The following is a 16,132-nucleotide window of genomic DNA, read 5'->3' as shown; positions in this document are numbered from 1 at the left end:
AAAAATTCCTATGAAATACGAGTAGTGTAGTAAGTATGCCGTGTCTACCACTGTTGAGTAATGGTGAGAATAGGAAATTTGCCTGTTGATCTCTCTGAGGGTCGTGAAATCGAGCAGTTTTCTAGCTGGAACCTACTGGAATTTGGTGCCAGATGCCCTCACATTTCATTAATTGAAAAGGCTCTTCCTGAGTATTTCTCATGTGCTCAGGACTGTGTCTGAGGGTTTTGGGGTCGAGGAGAGGCAACATCAATTCATGGAGGTTTGGAAGGTTGATGACAAAGGTGTGCGTGGTGTGGGGCTCCCTCAGGTCCACCCCTGTGGAGGCCAAAGGACAGATCGATGATTAGGAGGCACTGAGCTTTGCAAACATTAGGCAGATGTTTAAACAGGAGACACTGCAAAAAGGCTGAGGTTAATGCGAATGCCTTCACTTCCCCGATAGTAAATGGAGCCACCCGTGCCTCTACCCCCAGACTCCGTGATGCCTGTGTAGTTTCTGTGTGGTCAGAGGCATTAGTTAGGGTCTTGTCCATATCTATTAGGAGGGAGGAAGCCCATTTAGCAAATTAAAATTGTTTTTATTTCCCCAGCTAATTGTTTTTTAATTGTTTAAGTAAAAGGTTTGGTCTTGATTAGAGGCTTTTAGTAAATTAAATCTGTTCACATTTTACAAGTCTAATATTTAGATCATCGAGAGGCAGTAATGGTTAGTGAGGTTTGCTATGGCAAGGCTTCTGGAATATAAATGTTGGCGCTGAAGAGGCCTCGGAGATTATCTGGTTCAACACTCTCATCCTATCACTGAAGGAACAGAGGCCCAGAGAAGCTCATGGATTTGTCAGAGGTCACACAGCTTGAAAGTGGGAAAAGCTAGGCCCGAGCTGCCAGGGTCTGCTATCCTGGGCTATGCAAACCTTTTTAGGAGGAATGCTTCTGAAAGTCAATACGGAAGGCTTTAATTAAATATTTAACCTCAAAAGGAGCCTACGCACAGAATAAATGGGGCATGCAGAAACATTAATTAATGTGTTTTATACTTTAATGTAAATTATGTGTTTCACACTTTAGTGTAAGCTGGTCAGTACTTGATATTTAACTGAGCAGTTGTTATGGGAAAATTGAAGACACTATTAGGATATTGGAGCTAAGTGACCCAGAGAAAGGTACACACGTAAGTGTGCACACACTCCTTAAGAGAAAGGTGATATGCTTCACTATGCTTTTTAGGACAGATGTGGGGGGAAAAAAAGAACATCCATACAATGCAGAATTTCCCAAAGTATATTCTTTGGAACTCCACAGAATTCGGTGCGACAGGGCTCATGAAAGGGAAAATCATCTCATGGTCTAATAAAGATGGAAAATACCAGGGGAAGCAAGGTGAAACAGATTTTTTTCTATTTTCCTCCTCTGCTTCACTCTCCTCCCCTCCCTCCCTTCCATCCCTCCTCCTTTTTTCTTTTTTTTTCTTTCTTGCTCTCTTTAACATCAGGTCCCTGAGAGAGTCATAGCCTGTGTTACTGGGGGTGGGAGGGGGCAGCTGTATGACTCGGCTGGGAGGACCCCTCCTCATTTCCAGGCTGGATCTGGGGAAGGCTGCCCCGATGTCATACCAGACATTTCCCTCCATCCAGGATTCGGGCTCACCTGAGCTTCCTCACTGCTCTGCCAGAGAAATCCCCACCTTCTCGAGGATCCCAGCACCGCACCCCTTCCTCGAAGCTTTGGGAGCACTCTGGTCCAGCGTCCCACCCCCACCTCTTCTTCTCAGGTCTGCCTTCCACAGCCAGGCTGCCTTGCTTCCTAGGGCTTGCTTTCTTTTTTCTTTTCTTCTTTCTTTCTTTCTTTCTTTCTTTCTTTCTTTCTTTCTTTCTTTCTTTCTTCTTTCTTTCTTCTTTCTTTCTTTCTCTTTCTTTTTCTTTCTTTCTTTCTCTTTCTTTTTTTTCTTTTTCTTTCTTGATTTTATTTATTCATTTGACACACAGAGAGAGCCAGCACACAAGCAAGGGGAGCGGCAGGCCCCCGCAGCAGTTGCCAGGGAGCAGGGAGGCATCGGTGGATGCTCGGAAGGTCCGCGCCCCCTCCTCCGGGCTCTCCGGCTCTGCCCGCAGAAGCAAGGTGCCCCAGACCCTCTATGCTGCCTCCAGGCCACAGCCCCAGCCCAGTCCCCTCCTTGTCCCGGCGCCCTGGGCCTTACCAGCCACCCGAAGCAAGCAGCCCCGGCCTGGAGCGTGGAGGCCTGAGACCCGCCGCCTGAGGTCGGCTGCGAGTCGCACTGGGCTGCGTGATGCGAGATGCAGGAGAGCTCGGGCCTGAGGGTCTGAATTACCCTGAACTACAGCTGACATATGTGAACTACAGCTGAAATATGGGCCGTCCCCGGGCCTGGGCCCTTGCCAGAGGACCCGCTTAGCCTTGGCCCGACTGGGGGCACGGAGATGTTTCCAATGCAATTTCCATCTGGCTGGCTTGCCAAGGTGAGGACCCAGTTGGCGAAGTCTCTTGGGATTTTCGGAGGCAGGTGTAAGGAAGGGAAGACTGGCCACAGGGCCACCACTCCCCGTCAGTCTCTCCAATTTTGGAGAAGGACTTTCTCCTTTTTTTGGTTGTCCCTCTCCCTTAACCTCTGCCTGGTTTCTTTTCCATCCCCTCTGGGGACAGGAGAAGGGAAGAGGGGGGGGAAGAAGGGGAAAGAGTACTTTCTTTTCAAGCCTGTGACCATTTAGATTCAAGTCTGCAAATAAAGGTTAAACCGAGAGAGAGAGACGGAGTGAGCACAATAAATGCCCACTTGAGCTTATCAGGGCCTCTCTCCCCCACTGGTCCGTCTCCAGGAGCCTCCCTTGAAGAAGCAGCTGCAAAGATCAAACCTTTTAGCTATTTGGTCTCCCGAATCCAATCTGACTCGGCCCCACTGTCACCCACTGACATTTGAAATGTGTCTATTTAAAAAGGAAAAGAGAAAAGAGCACAACACAACTAGGAGGAAAAAAAATATGCCGGAGATGCCATATCCTGCAAAGCAAGAAAAAGAATATCCTGTGTGTCTGTGTGTCTGTGTGTGTGTGGTTTTTTGTTTGTTTGTTTTTTTGTCTTGGTCTTTTCCTGTCTCTCTGCCTCACACTGCCACATTTATTAATATGGTGATAAGGATGACTTACACTGAGTCTTTCTGGAAGGCGGGAGGGAGGGGGCTTGGAGAATGAATGGACTGAGCCAACCCCCCCGCCCCGGCTTAGTCACCCTGCTTTGAAGGGTGTCCTTAGGCTCTGGGGCTCTGGCTGGTTGGGTGAGGGAGGTCACTGGAAGACGTTGGCTGGCCAGAGACAAAGACAACAGGCACATCCTACAGAGGAAGGATGTCCTTGGCCTGGCCTCTGAATCCCAGACTACGGGACTGGCTCCTCCAGGCTTGTCACTTGGTGGTCAAGTCACTTGGTTTTTTTTCATCAACAGAGTCATTTATTGAGCTCCTAATGTGTGCCAGGCACCAAGGAGGAGCACACAGAGGTATCAGATAAGGCCCCAGCCTCAAGGAACTTCTTGATGGAAAGGGAAAAGGGGGCGGGCAGAAGCTGGTGTCAATCACAGGTGTCTCTCTTCTCTCTGGTGGTCTTAGGAAGTAGAAAGGCCCATAAGGGGACAACTTGAACAGGTGTCCAAGACATATATACACATGCCACACATCTATAGGACATGTGCAGAGCCCATACAACTATAGAACCCCTGTATAACACACAAGAAGTGTACGTGCCACCCGTGGGTGGAATTCACACACAGAGTCCAGATGTGCATAGGCTACATAGGCTTGTCACTTGGTGGTCAAGGAGCATTAGATGTGCCCATTGAGAGTCCATCCAAAGAGGATTCTGAGAAGGGGAATTTATAATTGGGGATTGTGGTGTCCTTTCTGGTATCTGTAGGGATCTACTCCAGTGCTTTTGAGTCTTGTTAAAATGTACGTTCTGGTTTGGTTGGTCTGGGGTGGGATCCAAGATACTTTTCTAATAAGCTGCTGGGTCATAATCATGCTGCTGGTCGTGGACCACAGTTTGGATAGCAAATGTCCTTGGCCTAAATGTAGGTGTGCACAAGGGGGGAGGTTGGGGCCTGAAGCCACAGCAGTGAGGGCAGGTGTTATTCACGAGGATTAGAAACACTTTCGGTTATTTGAAGGCAGACCAAGGTGGCACTTGGTTTTTCTCATATTTACTCATATTCAATACACTAAGCACCTTATAACCTTAGGAGAGATTTCTTCCCAGTAAGGAGGAATGCATATCACAGTGTTTCTCAAAGTGTTGTCCCTGGATTGGCTGTAATAGGGGCACCTCGAGAGCTTCTTACAACTATAGCTTCTGAGGCTTTTCCCAGACCTCTTCAATCAGAAGCTCTGGAGGGTTGGGCAGTAGGGAGACCCTGGAATGGACATTTATCAAGTTTTCTTTTTCTTTTTTTTTAAGATTTATTTATTTATTTATTCATGAGAGACACAGACAGAGAGAGGCAGAGACACAGGCAGAAAGAGAAGCAGGCTCCTCACCAGGAGCCTGATGTGGGACTCGACCCCAGGACCCCGGGATCACGACCTGAGCCAAAAGCAGATGCTCAACTGCTGAGCCACCCAGGAGCCCCAACATTTATCAAGTTTTCCAGCTGATTCTTAAGAACACTGAAGCTGATGAAGTATTAGGTCCCATGTCCAGTTGTTCTTTTAATCTCAGTAGAGTAATAAGCACCGCAGAAAAATAGAACATTTAAGAAACTATAAAACACAAGTAACACAATATATGTTCAAGCGAGAAATTGAGAAAAGACAGAGAAGCAAAAACAAGATGAAATTCATCTTTATTATACTTAACATTTTGGCATATGCTCTTCCAGACATCTTTCTCTATGCATTTTAGAAACAAAAATGGAAACATAATTGTAATAAAATGTTAACTTTTTTTAAAAACTCCATCATGGCATTGGAAAACTCTTTAAGCCACTACATTTCTTCCATATGTTTTAATGATATCCTACTGGATTTTTCTCTTTAAAATCCATTTTCGACGAGCGACCTCTATTAAACAGTGTTTCCTTGTGCAAAATGAAGTACCTTTCTTTCCTTCCTTTCTCTCTTCCTCCTTCCTACCACCCCCCCCCCTTTTTTAACTTTACCTTACAGATCAGGTGACAAACGAGGTTTCAGAGTTTTGCAATTTATTTCCCAGGTTTTTTTTTTTAATTTTATTTATTTATTCATGAGAGACACACACACACAGAGAGAGGCAGAGATAGAGGCAGAGGGAGAAGCAGGCTTCATGCAGGGAGCCCGATGTAGGACTCGATACTGGGACTCCAGGACCACACCCTGGGCCAAAGGCAGGCACTAAACCACTGAGCCACCCAGGGATCCCCAAATTTCCCAGGTTTTGTTGGGTCTCACCTGATGACTTGCTGAGTCACCTCGAGAAAGGCTCATCCCTTCTCTGTGCTCCAGTTTCTGCATCTCTAAGATAAGACTAGTATGCTTGCTCTTAACCTATTCACAGAGATATTTCTACAGTTATATTAGGATAAAATCTATAAATCCCTTTGGATTACTGAGAGAGAGGATGATAAGAAAATCTAAAGCACTATTGTTATTTCTTTAGTACTTATCACAGAATTACCACCTGATGTCCTATAAAACATTAAAAAAAAATAGCTACTTTAAAGGTCTTCACTTCTGCAAAGGATACATTTCTCATCTCTCCTTTTGGACACGGGAATGACTCTGGCTGCAAAGGGGCAGGAGACAGAGGGGGCCTATTTACAAGCCGTGTCATTTAATTCTATTTTGAATCTGGTGTCTAAAACATGGACAAGATTAAGAGCTGTATCACTAAGGTGCCACCAGAAAGGAAGAGGCAGTAGGAGATGTTAAGTAGTAGGTAGGTAGGTAGGTAGGTAAGTGGAGATAAACAGATTATGTATATACGGATTGATTTAGACATCTGGGCTCTATTTACATACGTTTATGCATATGTGACATATGGGTGTCTATACATGAGTACACACACACATGTGCGTATATAGATACAGGTTTAGTACAGGGTGTTGGCTTACCCAGTAGGGGATGGCTGAACAAGTCTATAGGGCAGGCTGTTAGGAAGAGAAGCTCACAGGTAAGCTAGAGCTTCATAGGCTTCGGCTGAAGCTGTTGTCCCTAGGTGAGAATGTCTTCTTTCTCTGAAGAAAGTCTCAGCCTGCCTTTGAGGCCTTTCAATTGATTAATCCAGGGGCCACCAGGACAGTCTCTCTGATTTAAGGTCAACTGATTAGAGAATGTAATTACATTTGCCAAATCCCTTCACGCAGCATCTAGATTAGTGTTTGGTTGAATGAGTAGGGGCTGTCATCTAGCCAAGGTGGCACATCAAAAAGCTATCACAGTTCACTTCTTGTCAATCTGGCACCCCCACACACCTCCTTAAACCATCTGCAAATTAAATTAGGGACTCCACCCACCATTGCACAATTATCCAGCACACAACTGGAACAGTTGTGAAATTCGCATACCCCCACTGTCTCTACCGCTTTCCGCTCTACCACCTTTACACATGCTCTTACTATCATTCTTCCATAATTTGTTCACCTCTACTTCGATTAAATCCCTATCACTGATTTTTCAAGGCCGATATTCCTCTTGGTTCAATTCCATTGTTTTTGTGATAGAAAGCCAACTCAACAATAAGAGAGCAATCAACCTGTTGATGTCTCTCCTTGAAGTATCTTTCCTTAGGAATGGTTCTCCACATGGAGCACTTACAACTGCCAGGATCGGTGTTTACATCATTTACATGGTATTTTATTCAATCCTTACAACATTAGTTAGGATATAGGTATTATTGTCTCTATTTTCTGGGTGAGAAAATGGAACCTTGGACTGGTTGACTAAGTTGTCCAAGATCACAGAGCTGGTAGTAAAGGGCAAAGCTGGGATTTGTGCCAAGTACAATTTTACTCCAAAGACAGCTCTTAAACACAACTAAGATATTTTGAAGGCCACTAAGCCTTCAAGTGTGATCTGTAGACCATCTATATCAGAATGAACTTTTGTACAGGTAAAAAATTCAGATTTCTGGCCTGGCCTCATACCTAGTGAAACTGCATCTTCAGAGACGGGCCTAGGAGCCATCAGTTTTTTTTTTTTTTTTTTGAGCCATCAGTTTTAATAAGCTCCCCGGTGTCTTGTACATGTACCATGTTTGGAGAAATTTTGAGGTAGGAGTAAAGGAAAAGATTTTCAAAGATGGATCATCTTGGCTATTGGTAGGTTTCAATTATTTATGTTGTTGAGAAGAAGCCCTGGCATATGTGGTGACCAGCATTCTAGATGGGCTGGGGCTAACAAGGTGGAGGACTTTCCTTGCTTAGAGAACTGGCTATGCTAACTAGGGAAGTTTGCTTTTCATGCAGGATTTTCCCAGTTTCCACAGAGTTTCCCAAAATGGGTCCCTACCAAAACCACATATCACATGCTTAGAGGACCAGTCTCATCACATACTAGTTGCCTGACACATCCAACATAACCATGAAATGCTGTTATTCCTATCCTCATTGCAATAAGGATGGTGTTGGATGGACCAATAGTTCAGATTACAATATATTTGGTAACAAATATATACACCAGAGATTTATAAGACCTTTTGATTACCCTGGTTTTGTAGATAAAGACAAATGTGGGGGAGGAAAGGAACCCAAAGAACTCTGAAAGGCAATGGTTGAAAAAAAGAAAAGGCGGGGCGGGGCGGCGGGGGGGGGGGGGCGGAGGTGAAGCTTAGTTTCATTCCCAAGCTAGATCAATCATTATTCCAAAGTGATTTTTAATCAAATCCAACATATGGTTTTTATTAATTTGGGGGCAATTCCCCTACCATCTAGTGCAATAAAAAGGGATGTTGATATCATAAAAGATTATGGCATCCCTTATCAAGCTAGCAAACAAGAAGTGTAAAATCCAAGATAATGAAATAAGTTGAATTGCTTCATCCTTCCCTCCCTGGTTTTATTGTTATTATTTTTTTATTGCCAAAAGTTCTGAGGGGAAGAGATTCAGAGCTGGGTTATGAATAGATTGTGAGTCAGGTTCATTTCCACGATGAAGCTGATACCAAGGGCCCAAACTTCTCAACAGCCTCAGTGGGAAGAAAGCAAAGTACTATCTTTAAGCTCTAATTTGCAGGAATGATTCACCCATATTCAACTTTCCTTTTTTTGAAGACCGAAAAAAAATCTGAGCTTGGGAGATTTTGTTTTTTTTTAAGATTTTATTTTTAAGTAATCTCCATCCCCAGTATGGGGCTTGAACTTACAACCCCAAGATCAAGAGCTGCATGCTCTACTGACTGAGCCAGCCAGGTGCCCTGCAAGGTTTTTTGTTGTCAGTTGGTTTGACCACCTTTTGTTCTTGTTAGTGTAGGTTCCTACTGCTTTCTCTGGGGCTAAACTTCAGGACAATGGAGACTATAGATCTCCCATGACAGTCTCACTGTGAACATTAGGTTCCTTCCCGGGGGAGGCTGGCTATCAAGGCTTCTTATGTCTGCCACCATGAACTTCTACAATTTAGCCTCCAACTCTGATCTACTCAGATACAGCTCGGAAGAGTGAGGTTGGTTGTATAGGAGGGGATGACCCATTATTTCTGGGAGTTGCTAATCTTTTTGTTGAGAAAGCCTGGGAGGGAGGGTCAGTGAGAAAGCTGGTGGAGTGCTGTGCTAGGTATGTTTACGCAGGTATCTTAATCATCTTCTTCAACATCCTACGAGACAGGAATTATTGCCACCTGCCCGTATATGAAGACCCTGTGTCTCAGAGAGTTTCAATCATCCACTCAAGGTCATACAATTTGTTGGTGGTGGAGTAGGCAGTCCAACCCAGGGCTGTCAGACTGGGAAGCCCAGCCTTCTCCCATCTAAGGTGATCACCTCCAGCCACTGTGGTGAGGGGAGAAGCCAGGAGGCAGGTGGCAGAGGATGCAAGATGTCTTTCTGTTCCCTTTCTGCTCCCACAGCTCTTGGTGCAGCCAGGTTTGGGGAATAGAAGAGGAGCTCATGTCACCTGCCTCTCTCAGGAGAGCTTGAAATTGGCCTTTCCACGAGGGAAGCAGGTTAGTGTAGATGCCAAGCTGAATGATGCCTTTTTGTGAGCCAGCTCTGTGTTTCAGAGAAAAATTCTGAGCCACAGAATTTTTACTGCCAAACCACTCTTCAGGTTTGCCAATCATCATGCGGACTGCCATAGCACAAGTATTCAAGAGAAGTTACCACAGACGGGGTGATTCATAAAGAAGAAATGATCATGCCACACTTTGTGGATGAAGGATTCTCTTAGATCCGGCTGCAGTAACAAAAATACTACAGACTGGGTGGCTTAAACAACAAATATTTATTTCTCACAGTCCTGGAATCTGTGAGTCTGAGATCAAGGTGCTGGCAGGTTTGGTTTCTGGTGACACCCTTCTTCCTGGCTCGGAGATGGCCACCTCACATGGCAGGGAGAAAGAGAGCAAGCGAGCAAGCTCTGGTCTGCCTTCCTCTTCTTATCAGGACTAGCAGTTTTAAGGATGAGTAAGGTCCTACCTCATGACCTCATCTAAACCTAATTAACTCCCAAAGGGCTCACCTTCAAATACCATCACATTGAGTGTTGGGGCTTCACTAGAGGAATTCCAAGGAGGGAGGAACACAGACATTCAGTCTGTAGCAGGGATTCAGTCTCTGCATCAACAAGAGGATGTTGGCCATTTTCTGTTCTCCGGATCTAATCCTTGGGGGAGGCATGGTGGGAGCGTCCGGCTGCAAAGGAACAGTGTCTGAGGATCAAGCAGACACAGACAGAGCTTCCTCTCCACTTCTGCTGCTCTTGAGTTGCTTTCAACCGAAGAAGAGGCCTCACAGATGCTTTTCAGGGGGCTCTAAGAAAAGCTCGCAGGGAATTTCTTCAGCTGAATGAATTGCTGTTTCAGGCCTTAGGAACCAGGCACATAAAAAAAAAAAAATCTTTTCCTGTCACCCTTAAGTAATTTTTCCAACCTTGACGCCTGGAATAGAAGAATTTCCTTGCAACATCAGCATCCTGTTTCTAAAAGTCAAGAAGCATCTCAGGATAGTTTGTGGAATGCAGGATAGTTTGTGGAATGCTCTGTGTGATATGTGGCGCGTGAAGAAAAAAAAAATCAGCATTTAAGGCACATTTCTTAGATTAAAATGCAAGAGAAGAGCACACACCATAGATAGAGTTTGGCAGATGAGAGGTTTCTCACTAATAGGGCTAACAATTTAGAAGAGAATGTCATCAATTGTAATATAAGTTTACTTTTCATCTAATGAATTTTAATGGCAGCTTTCACCATGAACTCCAGGAATACGTAAGAAATAGGAAAACCTGCCCGGAAAGTTATTTGATAGTCGCTAAAGCAAAGTCTCTAGTATTATCTCAGCTCCATTTCTAAAACACATTATTTTCTCACAAAACATTTATCGCACAAAGAATATTCATCATATCGCTTGTACTCACTGCAACTTGAATGCAGACTCTCTTCGAGAAGTCTTACTTTTTTGCATATCTTATTTTGTTATTCAAACGATGAAGCATATTTTGCAGGGAGTTACACCTTCAAGGCAGATTTTGTTCTGGAAAATGGTGCAGCATTTTTATTTCTCCCATCTTTACATAACTGGTTTCTTGTCAGCAGACATAACTATGTTTGACAAACCAGTCCTGTAACCCATCCTTGCAAGTAGTGGGCTGCAGTGGGGGTTTCCAGACCTCTAATTAGGAGGCTGTACCTTTCTCAGGAGACGGAAAGTGGACAGGCGTTTTTCAAGATCTTGAGACTTTTGACTTGAAATATAGACCCTTGTCACCTGAAAGTCATCTTTGTCCTTGACTTAGCCTTCAGGTTGTTTTTTTTTTTTTTTTTTTTAAGATTTTATTTATTTATTCATGAGAGACACACAGAGAGAGGCAGAGACACAGGCAGAGGGAGAAGCAGGCTCCATGCAGGGAGCCTAATACAGGACTCGATCCCAGGACCCTGGGATCACACCCTGAGCCGAAGGCAGACGTTCAACCACTGAGCCACCCAGGTGTCCCCAGCATTCAGGTTTAAGCCTGTCTGTTCTCCTGACAAGGTTGTTCTCCCCATTAGCCACGGCGGAGGCTGGCTGGACCACACAAGCCCACATTGACCCCAGTTCACCTGACTGTAGAGGTTCGACAGAGATGAGGAAACCCCAAAGCTTCTCTTTCCGTTGTCTTTTTCAATGGAATTTTTGACATTAGAAGGTGGTATTTTGTACTCATCAAATACCAAAAATCCCAGGACCGCAAGCCAGGCGCTTTTGAGAGAGGCGAGCTGTACAATACCATGTACGGACATTGCCTTGTTTCCGCCTGTAGTGCCAAGCTCTGGTCCCTATCCCCACAACTCCTCTAACTAGCAGGGCTGTTGCGCTGCACAACTGTAGGAGGCAGTGTTCACATCGTATTTTATGAATGGCATTTCTGGGCCGACGTGAGTGCCGCCGCCTGAGTTGTGTATCGGTAGTGCTACCTGCTGCATTAAAACAAAGTCTGTCATACTGCCAGGCAAGATCACTTTCTTCCAGAAATCTTCGGGGTTCTATGCCATGGTGGGATTCTCACCATCCCTGGTAAGCAGATCCTCAACATTTCTCTAAAGCCCCTGAACTACGCCTCTGGATGTTGCCCCAAACGCCATTATTAATTGTATTAGTTTTCTATTGCTGCTATAACAAATGATCACAAACTTGATAGCTTTATGTAAATTTATTATCTTCTAGTCCTGCAGGTCACAAGCCCAGTATGAGTCCTACCAGGATAAAATGTAGGCTGGCTGTGTTCCTTCCCATCGACTCCAGGGGAGAATCCATTTTCTTGTTCATTCAGGTGTTGGCAAAATTATCATTCTGTCTCCTCCTACATGCCTCTTCGGTCCCAACACAGATTCCTATACCTCAGAGCAGAGACAAAGCATTGACCCCTTCTCACGCCACCATCTCACTAGCCTTCCGCCATTGACTTGCTCTCTCATCCCAATCCTCTGCTTTAAGGACTCATGGGATCGGATTAGACCCACCTGCAAAATGCAAAACAATCTCCCCATCTCCAGGTCCTTAACCTTGATCACATCTGCAAACTCCCTTTGCCAAGTGATGTAACATATTCATGGTTTCCTGGGATGAGGATGAGGACATCTTTGGGAGCCCATTCTTCTGCCTACCATGTTATTGATTTAATTATTTGGCCTTTTCCACCGGTTCAACAATAAAACCAATTAATTATTTAGAACCTACTGTGTTTTAAACAATATTAACTGTTATTGCTTTTCTCCATCCAGAGACATAGATTTCCTCACTTAATCCTTTCAGTGACCCTATGAGGTAACGCTGTCATCCAAGAGTGCAGTCAGCTGCAAGAATTGGAAGCCCCAACCAATGCAACTTCATTGTTTTAAAATAAAAAAAGAGAAATATATAGCAGCTTGATTGTGCCCTCAAGATCCCCAGACTCTATCTTTGCTGAGAGGTAAGAATACTGTAGAAGTTACTAGCATGGACCTTGCAGCCCATTGCCTGGCTTTGAGCCAGTTTCCTCCTCTACAAATAGGAATAATAATATACTCAGACCACAGGGTTGGTGGAGTAGGTGAGTTAATACATTTAATGTGCTCAGAACCATGCTTGGTGTGAATTAAATGTTCAATAAGTGTTGACTATTTTAAATGTTATTTCCACATGCTAAATATTATTTAGCATGTTGGGTTTTGGCTTCATATCCTTATGGTTGACATCTCACGGGAGCAAGATGGTTGTTATAACTTCTAGCTATGACAGGTAGGAAAAGGAAGGAACAAGTGAAAAAGAGAGAGACACGTGTGCTATTTGTATCAGGAAACCAAAAGCTTCTCAGAAATCCCCAGCCACTTCTCACTTCTCATTGGGCAGGCAAGTGAGATCTACGACCTTCCCTATATTGAGGGAAAATCTGAGAAAGCAAGTTTTTTTTTTTTTTCCTTCCCCAGATAATGAGGAATCTGGATGGGCTTTCATTACCTCCATCCTTTGGTCACTGTTCCCTGTCTCCCAAGAAAATGGTGACCTTTTCAGCGAAGAAGGAAGACAAGTGGAACACAGGAAGGTACTAGCAGGGGTTTGCATGGGTACACTGGTTCGTGTGCAGGAGTCTTAACTGCACGGGGGGCAGAGATTTTGATGGGAGGCTGGTGGGAGGTGCGGAGATGGGGGAGGGCTGGACGATGGATGGTGTTGTGGGTTGAATTGTGTTCTACTCAAAAGATATATTCAAATCCTAAACCCTGATACCTGTGAATGGGTACTTATTTGGAAATAGGTTCTTTGCAGATACCTATTTCTACCTATTTTTTTTTTAAGATTTTATTTATTTATTCATGAAAGACAGAGAGAGAGGCAGAGACACAGGCAGAGGGAGAAGCAGGCTCCATGCAGGGAGCCCGATGTAGGACTGGATCCTGGGACTCCAGGATCATGCCCTGGGCCAAGTCAGGTGCTAAACCACTGAGCCACCCAGGCTGCCCTACCTATTTAATTTTAATCAAATTAAAATGAGGTCATATTGGATTAGGCTGGGTCCTTGTCTAATGCTTGGCATCCTCATAAGAGGGAAATTTGGACACAGAGACACACAGGTAAGATGCCATGTGATGACAGAGGCAGATTGAGACCTGCACTAATGCTAAAGTAGCCCAGGGCTTTGGGAAAAGTGAAGCTTCTATTTGATGCTTGTCATACTTGGGTAGAGTCTGGCTTGTCTCTGGCTTTAGCAGGAGAATCAGCCAAATGCCCCCACAGTCACCCACTGCTGGGAGATGCGAGCAAAAGGACCCATGGACACATGGCCAACTCCATGTGTCCAAACTCCAGCCAGGAGCAAGGCCAAGGGCCAGGCAAGATCTTTCTTGGGGGAAACCTGCCTGGTCAGCACAATCTCTCTCTTAGAACATTCTGGTCTTGTGTCCTTCATCTACAGGTTACCTGGAGTCCTAGGGTTCAGACAAACAGCTCGCATCCTCTAGAAGTTACTCTGTTTTCTGGAAGTCCCAGAGGCCCCTGGACACCTCTCTATTGGTTTAGCAGAGTGTTTCTGAACTTCATTGTTTGGCCATGCCATGGTTGTTACTATATGCATTTGTACTGTTATTTGCTTAAGGTCCACCTAAATTATTTTTTTATTACTTATTTATATTTTTAAAAGATTTTTATTTATTTATTCATGAGAGAGAGGGTGGGCAGAGACACAGACAGAGGGAGAAACAGGCTCCATGCAGGGAGCCAGATGTGGGACTCGATCCCAGGACTCCGGGATCATGCCCGAGCCAAAGGCAGACGCTCAACCACTGAGCCACCCAGGCATCCCAATTACTTTATTTTTAAAGATTTTTAAATTTATTTTTAGAGAGAGAGAGAGCGCATGGGGGGGGGGGGTAGGGGCAGAGGGGAAAGAGAGAAGCAAATTCCCTGCTGAGCTGGGAGCCCCAGGTGGGGCTTGATCTCACCACCATGAGATCCTGACCTGAGATGAAATCAAAAGTCGGATGCCCAACCAACTGATCCAGCCTGGCACCCCCTAAGTAATTTTATTTTTAGTGAAAACATACTTCACTACTGTAAGTTGAAAAAAAAAAAAGCCAGGATCATTTTGTCCCAAATAGAAGACAGTTATAAAATTAATACAATGAAAGCAAAACAAAGTTATTAAATTCAAGCTAGAGCCTGCAGAAGTCTGAGATCTGCTCTCTCTCTGTTAATAAAAGAAATGAACAAGTTGGAGAGGGGTGTTGAAGACATACTAGCAATTGACCAAGTCTTTCTTCCTGTAGGAAGCAGGAATTTAGAGATGAAATGCTGTCTCATGGTGATCGCGTGCGATTTACCACTAAAAGATTCTTTGAAAATCAGGCCAAATAATGGTAAACAACATTGATGCTGCTTCAGCTGATAGAATAAATGCTTTATGTACATTTTTTTAGGTCATCTTCTCACCACCTAGGAGGTCAGCATGATCATCACCACCTCAGGCGGGAGCTGAGGACTCAGGAAGCAGCTGGGTCACCCCATGTCAGAGCCGCTGTAACTCACCTACCGCATGCCAGCCTAGGAGGGCTGAGCCTCCCATGGGAAACTGGGATGGAGGGGGTGCATCTGCCAGTTATCAGACCCCAACCTTGGCCCCACAGGACTGTCATCAGCCCCACCCCATTGAGTCTGCTAGGGCAGGGTGATGGGGCTGCAAATGAGTGACAGACTGCAGTAAAGTCTTAGCAGAAGCCCCAGAGGGAGCTGGGGACCCCGCTAAGGGGGGGCGGAGATGTCCTGATGCCGGGTCCTCGGGAAGGACCTCACTGCTTCTCAAAACAGCACGGGCAGCCCCGGCAGCAGGGAATACTCAGGTTTTCCCGCCGCCAGCCTTACCTGGCACAGGCCTGGGTGGTGTGCTGGGGGAGGGGGCGCTGTATCAGCGCAGGAAAGTTCTGGGGCAGCCTCGCACCTGCAACACCTCTGAGAGTCATTCACCTGCAGATGCTCATGTGTCCATGGCTGTGCTGCAGCTGCACCGGGCCCGCATCCTGTGAGTTTGCAGAACGCGGCCTTGAGTTTGCAGAACGCGGCCTTGATTTTGCAGAACGCGGCCTTGATTTTGCAGAATGCGGCCCGGAGAGCAGGAGCCTTTGAAAGTGGGTCTCGCAGCAGTGTGGCTGCACCTCTCTGAGGCTTCCCTTTTAAAGCCTGGCTGGAAAAAAAAAAAATCCCCGGGAAGAGGCACAGCCCCAGGCCAAACACAGTCACACTGCGAAGGTCAAGAGAGGGTCAGGAGAAAAGCAGATACTGAAAGGCCACCCGCAGAGCAGGGCTCGCACCTGGAGGCGGGAGGGAGGCCTGGTGGTGGGAGGACACAAAGCTGGGGCTCCACTTGCCAACCCCCCCAAGTGCTGCTTATCAAAGGCATTTTGAGTGGAGGTGGGAGAGCGGAGGGAGTGTGGCGGGGGACGAATCCCAGGGCCACGAGCCGCCCTCCGGAGGCACCGGGCTGGGGC

The sequence above is a fragment of the Vulpes lagopus genome, chromosome 22, assembly GCF_018345385.1.
Source record: "Vulpes lagopus strain Blue_001 chromosome 22, ASM1834538v1, whole genome shotgun sequence".
NCBI classification, from domain to species: domain Eukaryota; kingdom Metazoa; phylum Chordata; class Mammalia; order Carnivora; family Canidae; genus Vulpes; species Vulpes lagopus.
The sequence above is the reverse complement of the archived record's forward strand: the minus strand, read 5'-3'. Positions refer to the sequence as shown.